Genomic DNA, 12,941 nt, shown 5'->3' on the forward strand with positions numbered 1-12,941 from the left:
CCGCCCCGTAGCACTCACTTCCGTCATCATGAAGTGCTTTGAGAGACTAGTCAAGGACCATATCACCTCCACCCTACCTGACACCCTAGACCCACTCCAATTTGCTTACCGCCCAAATAGGTCCACAGACGATGCAATCTCAACCACACTGCACACTGCCCTAACCCATCTGGACAAGAGGAATACCTATGTGAGAATGCTGTTCATTGACTACAGCTCGGCATTCAACACCATAGTACCCTCCAAGCTCGTCATCAAGCTCGAGACCCTGGGTCTCGACCCCGCCCTGTGCAACTGGGTACTGGACTTCCTGACGGGCCGCCCCCAGGTGGTGAGGGTAGGCAACAACATCTCCTCCCCGCTGATCCTCAACACTGGGGCCCCACAAGGGTGCGTTCTGAGCCCTCTCCTGTACTCCCTGTTCACCCACGACTGCGTGGCCACGCACGCCTCCAACTCAATCATCAAGTTTGCGGACGACACAACAGTGGTAGGCTTGATTACCAACAACGACGAGACGGCCTACAGGGAGGAGGTGAGGGCCCTCGGAGTGTGGTGTCAGGAAAATAACCTCACACTCAACGTCAACAAAACTAAGGAGATGATTGTGGACTTCAGGAAACAGCAGAGGGAACACCCCCCTATCCACATCGATGGAACAGTAGTGGAGAGGGTAGCAAGTTTTAAGTTCCTCGGCATACACATCACAGACAAACTGAATTGGTCCACTCACACAGACAGCATTGTGAAGAAGGCGCAGCAGCGCCTCTTCAACCTCAGGAGGCTGAAGAAATTCGGCTTGTCACCAAAAGCACTCACAAACTTCTACAGATGCACAATCGAGAGCATCCTGGCGGGCTGTATCACCGCCTGGTACGGCAACTGCTCCGCCCTCAACCGTAAGGCTCTCCAGAGGGTAGTGAGGTCTGCACAACGCATCACCGGGGGCAAACTACCTGCCCTCCAGGACACCTACACCACCCGATGTCACAGGAAGGCCATAAAGATCATCAAGGACATCAACCACCCGAGCCACTGCCTGTTCACCCCGCTATCATCCAGAAGGCGAGGTCAGTACAGGTGCATCAAAGCTGGGACCGAGAGACTGAAAAACAGCTTCTATCTCAAGGCTATCAGACTGTTAAACAGCCACCACTAACATTGAGTGGCTGCTGCCAACACACTGACACTGACTCAACTCCAGCCACTTTAATAATGGGAATTGATGGGAAATGATGTAAATATATCACTAGCCACTTTAAACAATGCTACCTTATATAATGTTACTTACCCTACATTATTCATCTCATAGGCATACGTATATACTGTACTCTATATCATCGACTGTATCCTTATGTAATACATGTATCACTAGCCACTTTAACTATGCCACTTTGTTTACATACTCATCTCATATGTATATACTGTACTCGATACAATCTACTGTATCTGCCTATGCTGCTCTGTACCATCACTCATTCATATATCCTTATGTACATATTCTTTATCCCCTCACACTGTGTACAAGACAGTAGTTTTGGAATTGTTAGGTTAGATTACTTGTTGGTTATTACTGCATTGTCGGAACTAGAAGCACAAGCATTTCGCTACACTCGCATTAACATCTGCTAACCATGTGTATGTGACAAATAAAATTTGATTTGATTTGATTTGATAAATGTGACTTCTGTCATCTGATCACACCAAGCTCCATTAGGTTCAGATCTAACAGGATTGGCCGTTGACATAGTCTGGACACAGTCAGGCCACCAAATATGCATAAGCAATGTAAAGAGATAGAGATACATCCTTGGGATGTCCCTAGCCCATTGAAGTTGACATTTAAAATGGTTAAGGTTAGGGTCCCAGATAGCATTGACCATTGTGCATTCTTCTGTCTCTTTTACATAGCAGGTGATGGGTTCTGACTTCTGAACTTGAAAATATCCTAAGTTTGCCGATTGAGTGTATGTAAACTTCTGACCCACTGGGAATGTGATGAAAGAAATAAAAGCTGAAATAAATAATTATCTCTACTATTATTCTGACTTTTCACATTCTTAAAATAAAGTGTTGATCCTAACTGACGGTTAAATGTCAAGATCTGTGAAAAACTGAGTTTGAATGTATTTGGCTAAGATGTATGTAAACTTCCGACTTCAACTGTACAAATGAGATGAGTAATGCCAGATATATAAACATTATTAAAGTGACTAGTGTTCCATTCCTTAAAGTGGCCAACAGTGTGGTGGCCTTGAGATTGAAAAACAGCTTCTGTCTCTCGGTCCCAGCTTTGATGCACCTGTACTGACCTCGCCTTCTGGATGATAGCGGACTAAACAGGCAGTGGCTCGGGTAATAACAAAGAACAAATGTGTGCCTGAGGGGAAATTCACTTTCATACTCCCAAAAGGGGTGAGAAACTACACCGGTTAAATGATTACGGTTAGGGGTTAAGGTTAGGGATGTCCCAAGGATCCCAGATAGCATTGACCATTGTGCATTCTTCTGTCTCTTTTACATAGCAGGTGATGGGTTCTGACTTCTGTACTTGAAAAGATGAAATATCCTTATTATGTGAAATTGAATGAAACAATAATGTATATTGATGCTAATATGATGTACAATATTCCATGATGTTTCTACATGATAACAAGAGCAATATATTTAATATGGTGTACAATATTCCATGATGTTTCTATATGATAACAATAGAGTAATATATTTAATATGATGTACAATATTCCATGATGTTCCCCACAGAGGGTAGTGCGTACAGCCCAGTACATCACTGGGGCCAAGCTTCCTGCCATCCAGGACCTCTGTACCAGGCGGTGTCAGAGGAAGCGCGCCCCCCCCCCTCCCTACACACACCCTGTTATCATCTATGCATTGTCACTTTAATAACTCTACCTACATGTACATATTACCTCAATTACCTCAACTCACCGGTGCCCCCCGCACATTGACTCTGTACCGGTACCCCCTGTATATAGTCTAGCTATTGTTATTTAACTTCTGCTCTTTAATTACTGGTTCCTTTTATTCATTTGTACTTTTTAAAACTGCATTGTTGGTCAGGGGCTTGTAAGTCAGCATTTCACTGTACGGATTCACTGTAAGCATTTTACTACACCTGTTGTATTCGGTGCATGTGACTAATAAATTTGATTTGATAGACTCATAGTACAGAATGAATGACTGACTGCCTAGTTCCAACATCAGTTCACTGTCTCACCTTATACTGTATTGGAGCAGCAGCTGAGTGCCCAGTTCAACATCAGTTCACCGTCTCACCTCATAGCAGCAGCTGACATGATCGTTGATGCTAATCATAATTTTTGAATCTGAGAGTAAATAGAGCCGTCTACACTCTAAAAATGAAGGGTTCAACTGAAGTTGTTCTCAGATCCCCTAAGAACCGTAGTGTTCTTGACAATGAAAAACAGCCCGAAAAGGTTCTTCAAATAACTTCTTAGAAGGTGGGGTTCACTCTAACTTTATGGAAAAAGCTTTATTCAATAAATATAGCAACTCCTCTCATATTGGGAAGAACCCCCCCGCCCCCCTTTTCAGGCCTTCAGTGGAGTTTTATTTCAAATGTGGTACCCGGACAGAGAAAATCCAATAAACGTTTTATAGTTTCATCCTTAGGGTAACTAACCCTAAAGTGGACACACTTCCACCAGTTTCCGAGACAACTGCCCAGACTTTGTAGACTGTTTAATAATGCTTAAACCTCATCTTTATCAAATTATCCATTAAAGATACCAACTCAAAACCTACGTTTGTCTACATATGGGTTGTTTTAATTGTATCTAATTATATTCCCAGTATTACACACACATCCAATTCATAATATTTTCACAGAATCCATATAAAACGTAAGAAATTCTCAGGTACTCACGACAACCATTCCATTAGCTTTTTCAAGGACTCTCTGCAGCTACGAAGCAGCTCTCCAAACATACTCCCAGCAGAACCAAAAAAACATGTTTGTTTCCCGGACAATGACCGGAATTCAACGGTTCTCTAACCTCCCAGAAACCACGGCAAAATCAAGCCTCCCAGGAACTATAGACCTTCCGTGGCTTTCTAAAATATTATTCCGCTCTCAATACCACTCCATGATACTCTGATGGGCAGTGAAGTAACGGAACCCCAAGATAACGTTATATCAAAGCTTATTATCCACATGTCAATCATCTGATTAAGCATATTTCTATACAAGGAACTATATATCTCTGTGAGGACCTACAGATCTCTGTGAGGACCTATAGATCTCTGTGAAGAACTATAGATCTCTGTGAGGAGCTATAGATCTTTGTGAGGACCTACAGATCTCTGTGAGGGACTATTGATCTCTGTGAGGAACTATAGATCTCTGTGAGGACCTATAGATCTCTGTGAGGACCTACAGATCTCTGTGAGGAACTATACATCTCTGTGAGGACCTATAGATCTCTGTGAGGACCTACAGATCTCTGTGAGGACCTATAGATCTCTGTGAGGAACTATAGATCTCTGTGAGGACCTATAGAGCTCTAGGATGATCTATAGATCTCTGTGAGGAACTATAGATCTCTGTGATCTATTCTAAAATGGTGTCCAGGTTTAAAACAATTACAGGTGCACCTTACTATCTATATCATAAATTGTCTTAACTAGTAAACACAGATTATAGTTTTCATCCAGTTCACTCAGAGCCTCCTGACTCGGCCCTGTTTACGCCTCCAAGGTGCCCCCCTCACACAGGAATACACACTCAGAGTCTACGAGGCTTTAAAAAAAACTTCACCTTAAGTGTTTCGCTCACTTCTATCTTTAAAAAAAACTAGGTTGGAGATGTGGTATCCACTCGGCTCGCTCTCTCTCAGATCAAAGGTGGGTTCATCTGCTCCGTTCCCCAAGTGTGGTCTCCCTGAGATCCCATGTTAAAGGGATCCCTCGTGCACCATTTACCCAGGTCGTCAGGAGCGGTCACCAAATCAGGATTCACATCCCCATCGCCAAATGTGTTTGTTAATTTCTTTAATATCAATTGAGGAAACAAACTTATCACATGAGTTGTTCTTAATCTAAATCTTTATTGACTTAATAATAAGGGGGAAGGTCAATACAACGCACACATAAAGTGAATCAATTGAGTCTCTATGATAATGTTGGTTGGTGGACAAATCACCCCCAGATGATTCATTGAGAGCCACGATACAAAAGTACAAAGGTCTTTTACAGCCAAGATACACCCCTTTCAACCTACATGACCAACAACAGATGTATAGAATGGGTCACAAGGTTAAGATTTGTATGAAAGATAGTTATAATTCTCAACAGACAGTATCTGCTGTAAAAACAGTACTCGGTGTAGAGACCAGGATCTGGCCCTGGGGTCATCTCTCCCTGGTACCATAGACAACAGAAACATTAACTCATGCTCTGGAATGCGGTCTCTTTAGGTTTTATCACCCAAAAGACATTGTAAATCTCCTGTCATTGTTTTCTCCCAGAGGCCCATCCTCGGTAGAACACACAGACACTATAGTTCTAAGAAACCTCTATTCTGTTGCATAAAACAACCATTTGATGCAATAAAAGTATTATAACATAATGTTACAGTTTTGCTCTCACAGTATCAACTGAAAGTTGACTAGTAACAACCACTGGGACATAAAAGTCACCCACCATGAGACCCACTAAATCTGCCTGAAGAAGAGGCAAACAAAATCACTGGTGTAACACATACTGACAAACGAGGTGACACCAATCAGTGCGCCCTACGTGCTAACAAGCTATACGTGCTAACAAGCTATACGTACTAACGAGATATACGTACTAACAAGCTATACATGCTGAAATCCAACCTCAAAACATAAATGGAAAAACCAAAGCCAGTAACACTTTCCCCCTTAAGACAACAAATATATCCTATATTGTTGTTTGAAAAGTTTGCACCACCAACAGAAAACAACTTCCATTTCACATTATAATCAACTACAATGCTTCACCTCCTACAATATAAACATGGTTTCTACTGGCTGTCAACAATTAAAAACAAGAAAAAACATGTATTTCTAAATAATAATATACAATCGTATCTTTTCTTTTTCATTCTATAGAATCCTAAAACTCACTAGCTTCTAGAACTCTCATCCCCTTGGAAGGAGCCCAAACAAAACTCATCTCCAATACGGAAAAACTTGCAGTCAAAATAAATAGTGACGCACTGGCTAAAAGCAAAACACAAAACTGTTTGACTTTCCCACCCTTGAGACAATCAGCAACCAAATACTCCTACAATGTTAAAACGTTCTACATTGTGACATTAAAATCCTCATTCTACAAGGTTTGATATCATGAAAAAAACTCCTTCATGCATGTATTTTCTGATGTTTAATCAGACAATCTCTGGTCACATTGATCACAGCTATAAGGTTTCTCTCCTGTGTGTGTTCTCTGGTGTACCTTCAGTCCCCCAGATTGAACAAAACTCTTCCCACATACAGTACAGCTATACGACTTATCTCCTGTGTGTCTTCTATGGTAAATCTTCAGATGGCTAGATGTAAAAAATAAATTAAAAAAATAAGAAAACTTCCCACATTGAGTACAGCTAAAGGATTTCTCTCCTGTGTGTACTCTCTGGTGTGAAAACAGGCTGCTTATCTGAGTAAAACACTTCCCACATTGAGTACAGCTAAAGGATTTCTCTCCTGTGTGTTCTCTGGTGTAATATCAGGCTGGTTGAATGAGTAAAACTCTTCCCACATTGAGTACAGCTATAAGATTTCTCTCCTGTGTGTGTTCTCTGGTGAAGAGTCAGATGGCTCGACCTAGCAAAACTCTTCCCACATTCATCACAGCTATATGGTTTCGCTCCTGTGTGTATTCTCCGGTGTGATATCAGGGTGCTTACGTGAGTAAAACTCTTCCCACATTGATCACAGCTATAAGATTTCTCTCCTGTGTGTATTCTCTGATGTACAATAAGATGGCTAGATGTTTTAAAACTCTTCCCACATTGAGTACAGCAATAAGATTTCTCTACTGTGTGGATTCTTTGATGAATTCTAATGCCTGCTGTTGAGGTGAATCTCTTCCCACAGTCAGAGCGGTGAATTATCTTCCCTGTGGGTCTCTGCAGGTTTTTCTTGAGGAGTTCTGATCTGGAGAGACTCTTCTCTGCTTCTTCAGCATAATGAGGTTGTTGAGGCTCCCCAGAGGATCCACGATAGTCGTGTCTCTCTCGTGTGAACAACAATGTCAGACAGATGATTAAAGGCCCACAACAGCAGAAATCCACTGTAAAAGGTGATGCAAACAGCGTAGCCATGTGTTACAACAATTGACGTCTGTATGAATGTAATGATTATTTGACATGTCTTAAAATGAGCAACAAAAGTCACATTTTGTCTTGATTTCACATTAGTAGGAACATCTAAGATTGTAGACTAGAAATAAGTTATTCGTGTTGTTGAAACTCTAAGCAGTGTGCCAGACGACTTTTGGTCTCCAATTTAGGCCCCTTTCTGGGTTTGCTAAAATTGCATGTAGTATATCTGCCTGGAGCAAAAATGGTGAGCAAAAATTTTAGCTGTTCACAATGTATTCTGAATGGGGGAAACTCAGGGGAGTGACCTCCATTTCCAGGTTGCTAATGACTGCATTTCACACTACCTTGGATTATAATTGTAAGGCTTGTTTGAATGTCCTGCTTAATATAATGTTTGTGTCATCATCACAAATCAACTGCTTTGTACTTAAAAAACACAAACCAGTAAATTGCTCTTTGGCTTTTTCATCAGCCTGACAATGAGGGTTTGTACGTTTGAATGAAGAAGCACTTTGGTTGTTGTTGCATGTCGTGATGTTTGTCATTTGACTGTCATTCAGAAAATGATTTCCTGGATCTTCTGATGATAGTTTAACATGTGACTGTAACTAAACAGCTACAGGATTAAGGATTATGTGTAATTATTGAAGAACCACATTAATTACAGTATTCATGAGTGTTGTCAATAAAGCTAAGATTTAAAAATATATATATATTTCACCTTTATTTAACTAGGTAGGCCAGCTAAGAACAAGTTCTCATTTACAACTGCGACCTGGCCAAGATAAAGCAAAGCAGTGCGACAAAAACAACAACACAGAGTTACACGTGGGCTAAACAAAAGTACAGTCAATAACACAATAAAAAAATCTATATACAGCTTAACCTAGCAAAGACTTATAGATGACCCGGAGCCAGTTGGTTTGGGGACGAATACGTAGCGAGGGCCAGCTGACGAGAGCATACAGGTCCTAGTGGTGGGTGGTATATGGGGCTTTGGTGACAAAACGGATGTCACTGTGATAGACTGCATCCAGTTTGCTGTGTAGAGTGTTGGAGGCTATTTTGAAAATGACATCGTCGAAATCAAGGATCGGTAGGATAGTCAGTTTTACTAGGGTATGTTTGGCAGCATGAGTGAAGGTAGCTTTGATGCGAAATAGGAAGCCGATTCTAGATTTAATTTTGGATTGGAAATGCTTAATATTAGTCTGGAAGGAGAGTCTACAGTCTAGCCAGACACCTAGGTATTTATAGTTGTCCACATATTCTAAATCAGAACCGTACAGAGCAGTGATGCTGGACGGACGGGTACGGGCAGCGATCGGTTGAAGAGCATACATTTAGTTTTACTAGCGTTTAAGAGCAGTTGGAGGCCACGGAAGGAGTGTTGTATGGCATTGAAGCTCGTTTGGAGGTTTGTTAACCTTGTTGGGATAGGGGGCAGTATTTTCACTTTTGGATGAATAGCGTGCCCAGAGTGAACTGCCTCCTACTCTGTCCCAGATGCTAATATATGCATATTATTATTAGTATTGGATAGAAAACACTCTGAAGTTTCTAAAACTGTTTGAATGATGTCTGAGTATAACAGAACTCACATGGCAGGCACAAGCCTGAGAAAAAATTGAACATTATTGATGTTTTATGTTAAAAACATCCTAAAGATTGATTCCATACATCGTTTGACATGTTTCTAAAGGACTGTAACGGAACTTCTCGAGTTTTTGTCTGGACGAAGTGCCTGCGCCTAGTGAAGATGGATTCCTGTGCTGAACACGCTAACAACAAGTGGCTTTTTGCACATAAATTATGGACTTTATGGAAATTTATGGAACAAATCAGTCATTTATTGTCGAGCTGGGATTCCTGGGAGTTTTTTCTGATGAAGATCATCAAAGGTAAGGGAATATTTACGGTGTAATTTCTAACTTCTGTTGACTCCAAAATGGCGGATATTCCTCTGGCTGTTTTGGGATCTGAGCGTCGTTCTCAGATTATACTTTTTCCGTAAAGTTTTTTTGAAATCTGACACAGCGGTTGCATTAAGTAAAAGTCCATCTTTAATTCTGTGAATAACAGTTGTATCTTTTATCAATGTTTATTATGAGGATAAATGAGGATAAATCACCGGATGTTTTGGAATCAAATCATTACTGCACGTTTTGCACAGATTTTTGGATATAAATATGCACATTATCGAACAAAACAAACATGTATTGTGTAACATGATGTTCTATGAGTGTCATCTGATGAAGATCAAAGGTTAGTGATTAATTTTAGCTATATTTCTGCTTTTTGTGACTCCTATCTTTGGCTGGAAAAATGGCTGTGTTTTTTTGACTTGGCTATGACCTAAAATAATCATATGTTGTGCTTTCGCTGTAAAGCATTTTTTTTAAATCGTACACGACAGGTAGATTAACAAGATGTTTACATTCATTTGCTGTATTGGACTTGTTAATGTGTGAAAGTTACATATTCCCCAAAATAATTTTTTAATTTCCCGCGCTGCCTTTTCAGCGTAATGTTGTCGAGGGGTTCCCTGCCCTAGAAAGGTTCACCTCTCTGGAATCGTTCGGGACGCAAGCGTCCCACCTCGCCAACAGCCAGTGAAAGTGAAGGGCGCCAAAATCAAAACAACAGAAATCTCATAATTATAATTCCTCAACCATACAAGTTTTTTACACCATTTTAAAGATACACTTCTCGTTAATCCAACCAGTGTCCGATTTCAAAAAGGCTTTTCGGCGAAAGCAGAACATATCATTATGTTAGGTCAGCAACTAGTCGCAGAAAGCACTCAGCCATTTTCCAACCAAAGAGAGGTGCCACAAAAGGCAAAAATATAGATAAATGAATCACTAACCTTTGACAATCTTCATCAGATGACACTCCCAGGACTCAATGATACACAATACATGTTTGTTTTGTTCGATCAAGTTCATATTTAATTCCAAAAACATCAGTTTACATTGGCGTCATGTTCAAAAATGCCTCCAAAACATCAGGAGAAATTGCAGAGAGCCACATCAAAAGACAGAAATACTCATCATAAACTTTCATGAAAGATACATATTTTACATAGAATTAAAGTTAAACTTGTTCTTAATGCAACCGCTGTGTCAGATTTCAAAAAAGCTTTACGGCAAAAGCACAATATTCAATAATCTGAGAACAGCGTAGAGCCACAAAAGCAAGCCATACAGTTACCCGCCAAATTGTGGAGTCAACAAAAGTCATAAATAGCATTATAAATCTTCACTTACCTTTGCTGATCTTCGTCGTAAACAATTGATTGGCCACAGCCTAGTCCACTTGTTGAAACAGGGGTGGTCGTTTGACCGCGGACCCATAACGTATGCAGGCAATGATCGCTGAGATCCTGATTGAAAACAGCAGAGGTGTATTTGGAGGGCAAGTTGGTCAGGATAATATCTATGAGGGTGCCCATGTTTAAGGATTTAGGATTGTACCTGGTGGGTTCCTTGATAATTTGAGCGAGATTGAGGGCATCTAGCTTGGATTGTAGGACGGCCGGGATGTTGAGCATATCCCAGTTTAGGTCACCCAACAGAAAGAACTCAAGATAGATGGGGGGAAATCAATTCACATATGGTGTCCAGAGCACAGCTGGGAGCTGAGGGAGGTCTATAACAGGCAGCAACAGTGAGAGACATTTCTGGAGAGATTCCGTTTTAAAATTAGAAGCTCGAACTGTTTGGGTTTAGACCTGGAAAGTATGACAGAACTTTGCAGGCCATCTCTGCAGTAGATTGCATCTCCTCCCCCTTTGGCAGTTATATCTTGACGGAAAATGTTGTCGATGGGGATGGAAATTTCTGAATTTTCAGTGGCCTTCCAAAGCCAGGATTCAGACACGGCAAGGACATCAAGGTTGGTGGAGTGCAGAGAGGGTCAGTTAACTACACACGGGCCTGAGTTCGAGGCTGGGGCCAACAGAAACAAAATAAACAAAATGGAGTACTGTGATTAATGAACAGTCCAGCAGGCATCAGCTATGTAGCCAAGTGATCATAGGGTCCAGTGAACAGGAATATATGAACCAGGGAAGCCATTAGGTAGTCATTACTACGCCAGCACCAGTTAGCCTCGAGCCAGGTGCATCTCCCAGCTAGCAAACAAAATTACTCCAGCTATGATACATATTTTACCAATTGGCCTGGACCCTTTGTCGACATGGAGCCCCACCGATCCATCACGACTGGTCTGCCGACGCCTTTGCCAGACGTCAGTGACGCCCTTGTCCCGAATCTAGCATATGATGAAATTCAACTTAAATACGGGATCTTGCGGTTGGACAGTTTTTTGTATTCTGAAATGCACTCGAACTATGTATCTTTTAGTGGCTCCTCATGCTACGCTGGGAAAACAGTTTCGTGGGTACAGAAATAAATCATTTCAGAGTTTGCTAAATCCAATGGTTTTCAACTGAGTGTCAGGGCATTAGCCACTATAGCCACTCCGGTGCGTCCGGTGCAAAGGTCCAGAGCTTACGCAATTATTTAGTATTTCTGTTCCCACGAAAACTGTTTTTCCAGCTTAACGTAAGAAGCCACTAGAGATTGTTGGATCCTGTATTTTACATTATAGCCATTAGATATATATGATTAAATATTATCTGATGTTGGTTGTGTGAGGTGTCTGCATTTGTGCACTGGAGCATCATTATGAGATTAAACAACTGCTTGCTACTTGCCTGTTTGTGTGTGACAAGAACTGAGTAACCTGCATGTTTCAAAACTGTAGATAACAGCCCAGCAGATGCATTGTCCTTGTGTTTGTATGTAACAATATTGAGCACATGGTGTGACTTGCTGTATCTTACAAAGTTGTGATAGGGAGGGGTGGTCATCACGAGGTTTAACTGAGATGTAAAAATACTGAACAACACAATAGCAGGAACTGAGAAAATGTTCTAACTAGGCTGCGATACCAGAACAGTAAGGATCTATACATCGACGGAGGGAGAACTCCAAGAAGCGCCAAGAGGCGGGGACCCGCCTGAGCGCCTGCAATAGGCTGGGCAAGTTTAAACCACGCCCAGCCTCTACTGGGATAGTTCCAATCCGTCTGTTGGCCTATGTCGATCACAGTATAAAGAATACTGTTTACATACATCTTGTCAGTTCTCTGTTCTGCCCTGCGTGGTATTACAGTGAGCCCGTATATACGAAAGTTGCATTTGCCATTTATTACTTAGCTAATAAAAAATAGTATAAAATCGGTGACTCATTGTTATATTTATCCTGATACCAGATTTGAATTTACGCAACCCTAACAAGATTGGAAGGTATATTTAATAAAAAAATTGAAAAAGAGATTGAAATATCTTGCAATTTATACAAAAGACGGAAAAACCATAACATTTACAACAAACACGTCTTGCTGCTACGCCATCTTGGATTGCAAGATGACACTCAGTTAAAAACCATTGGATTTAGCAAACTCTGAAATTATTTAGTCAGGTTATGTCGATGACCGACTCTCCTAGTCAGGTTATATTGATGACCGTCTCCCTCTATTCAGGTTATGTCTTATTTATTTATTCAAACGGTGTGCTTAAAGCATCATCAGTACATATAGATTT

At 41.0% G+C, this 12,941-nt stretch overlaps 1 pseudogene; it reads right to left on the reverse strand.

Annotated features, from left to right (window-relative positions):
- Positions 1-6,390: 6,390 nt before the first annotated feature.
- On the reverse strand, positions 6,391-7,330 carry LOC139423537 (zinc finger protein 180-like; annotated as a pseudogene).
- Positions 7,331-12,941: the final 5,611 nt, after the last annotated feature.

The sequence above is a fragment of the Oncorhynchus clarkii genome, chromosome 13 (assembly GCF_045791955.1).
Source record: "Oncorhynchus clarkii lewisi isolate Uvic-CL-2024 chromosome 13, UVic_Ocla_1.0, whole genome shotgun sequence".
Lineage (NCBI taxonomy): Eukaryota > Metazoa > Chordata > Actinopteri > Salmoniformes > Salmonidae > Oncorhynchus > Oncorhynchus clarkii.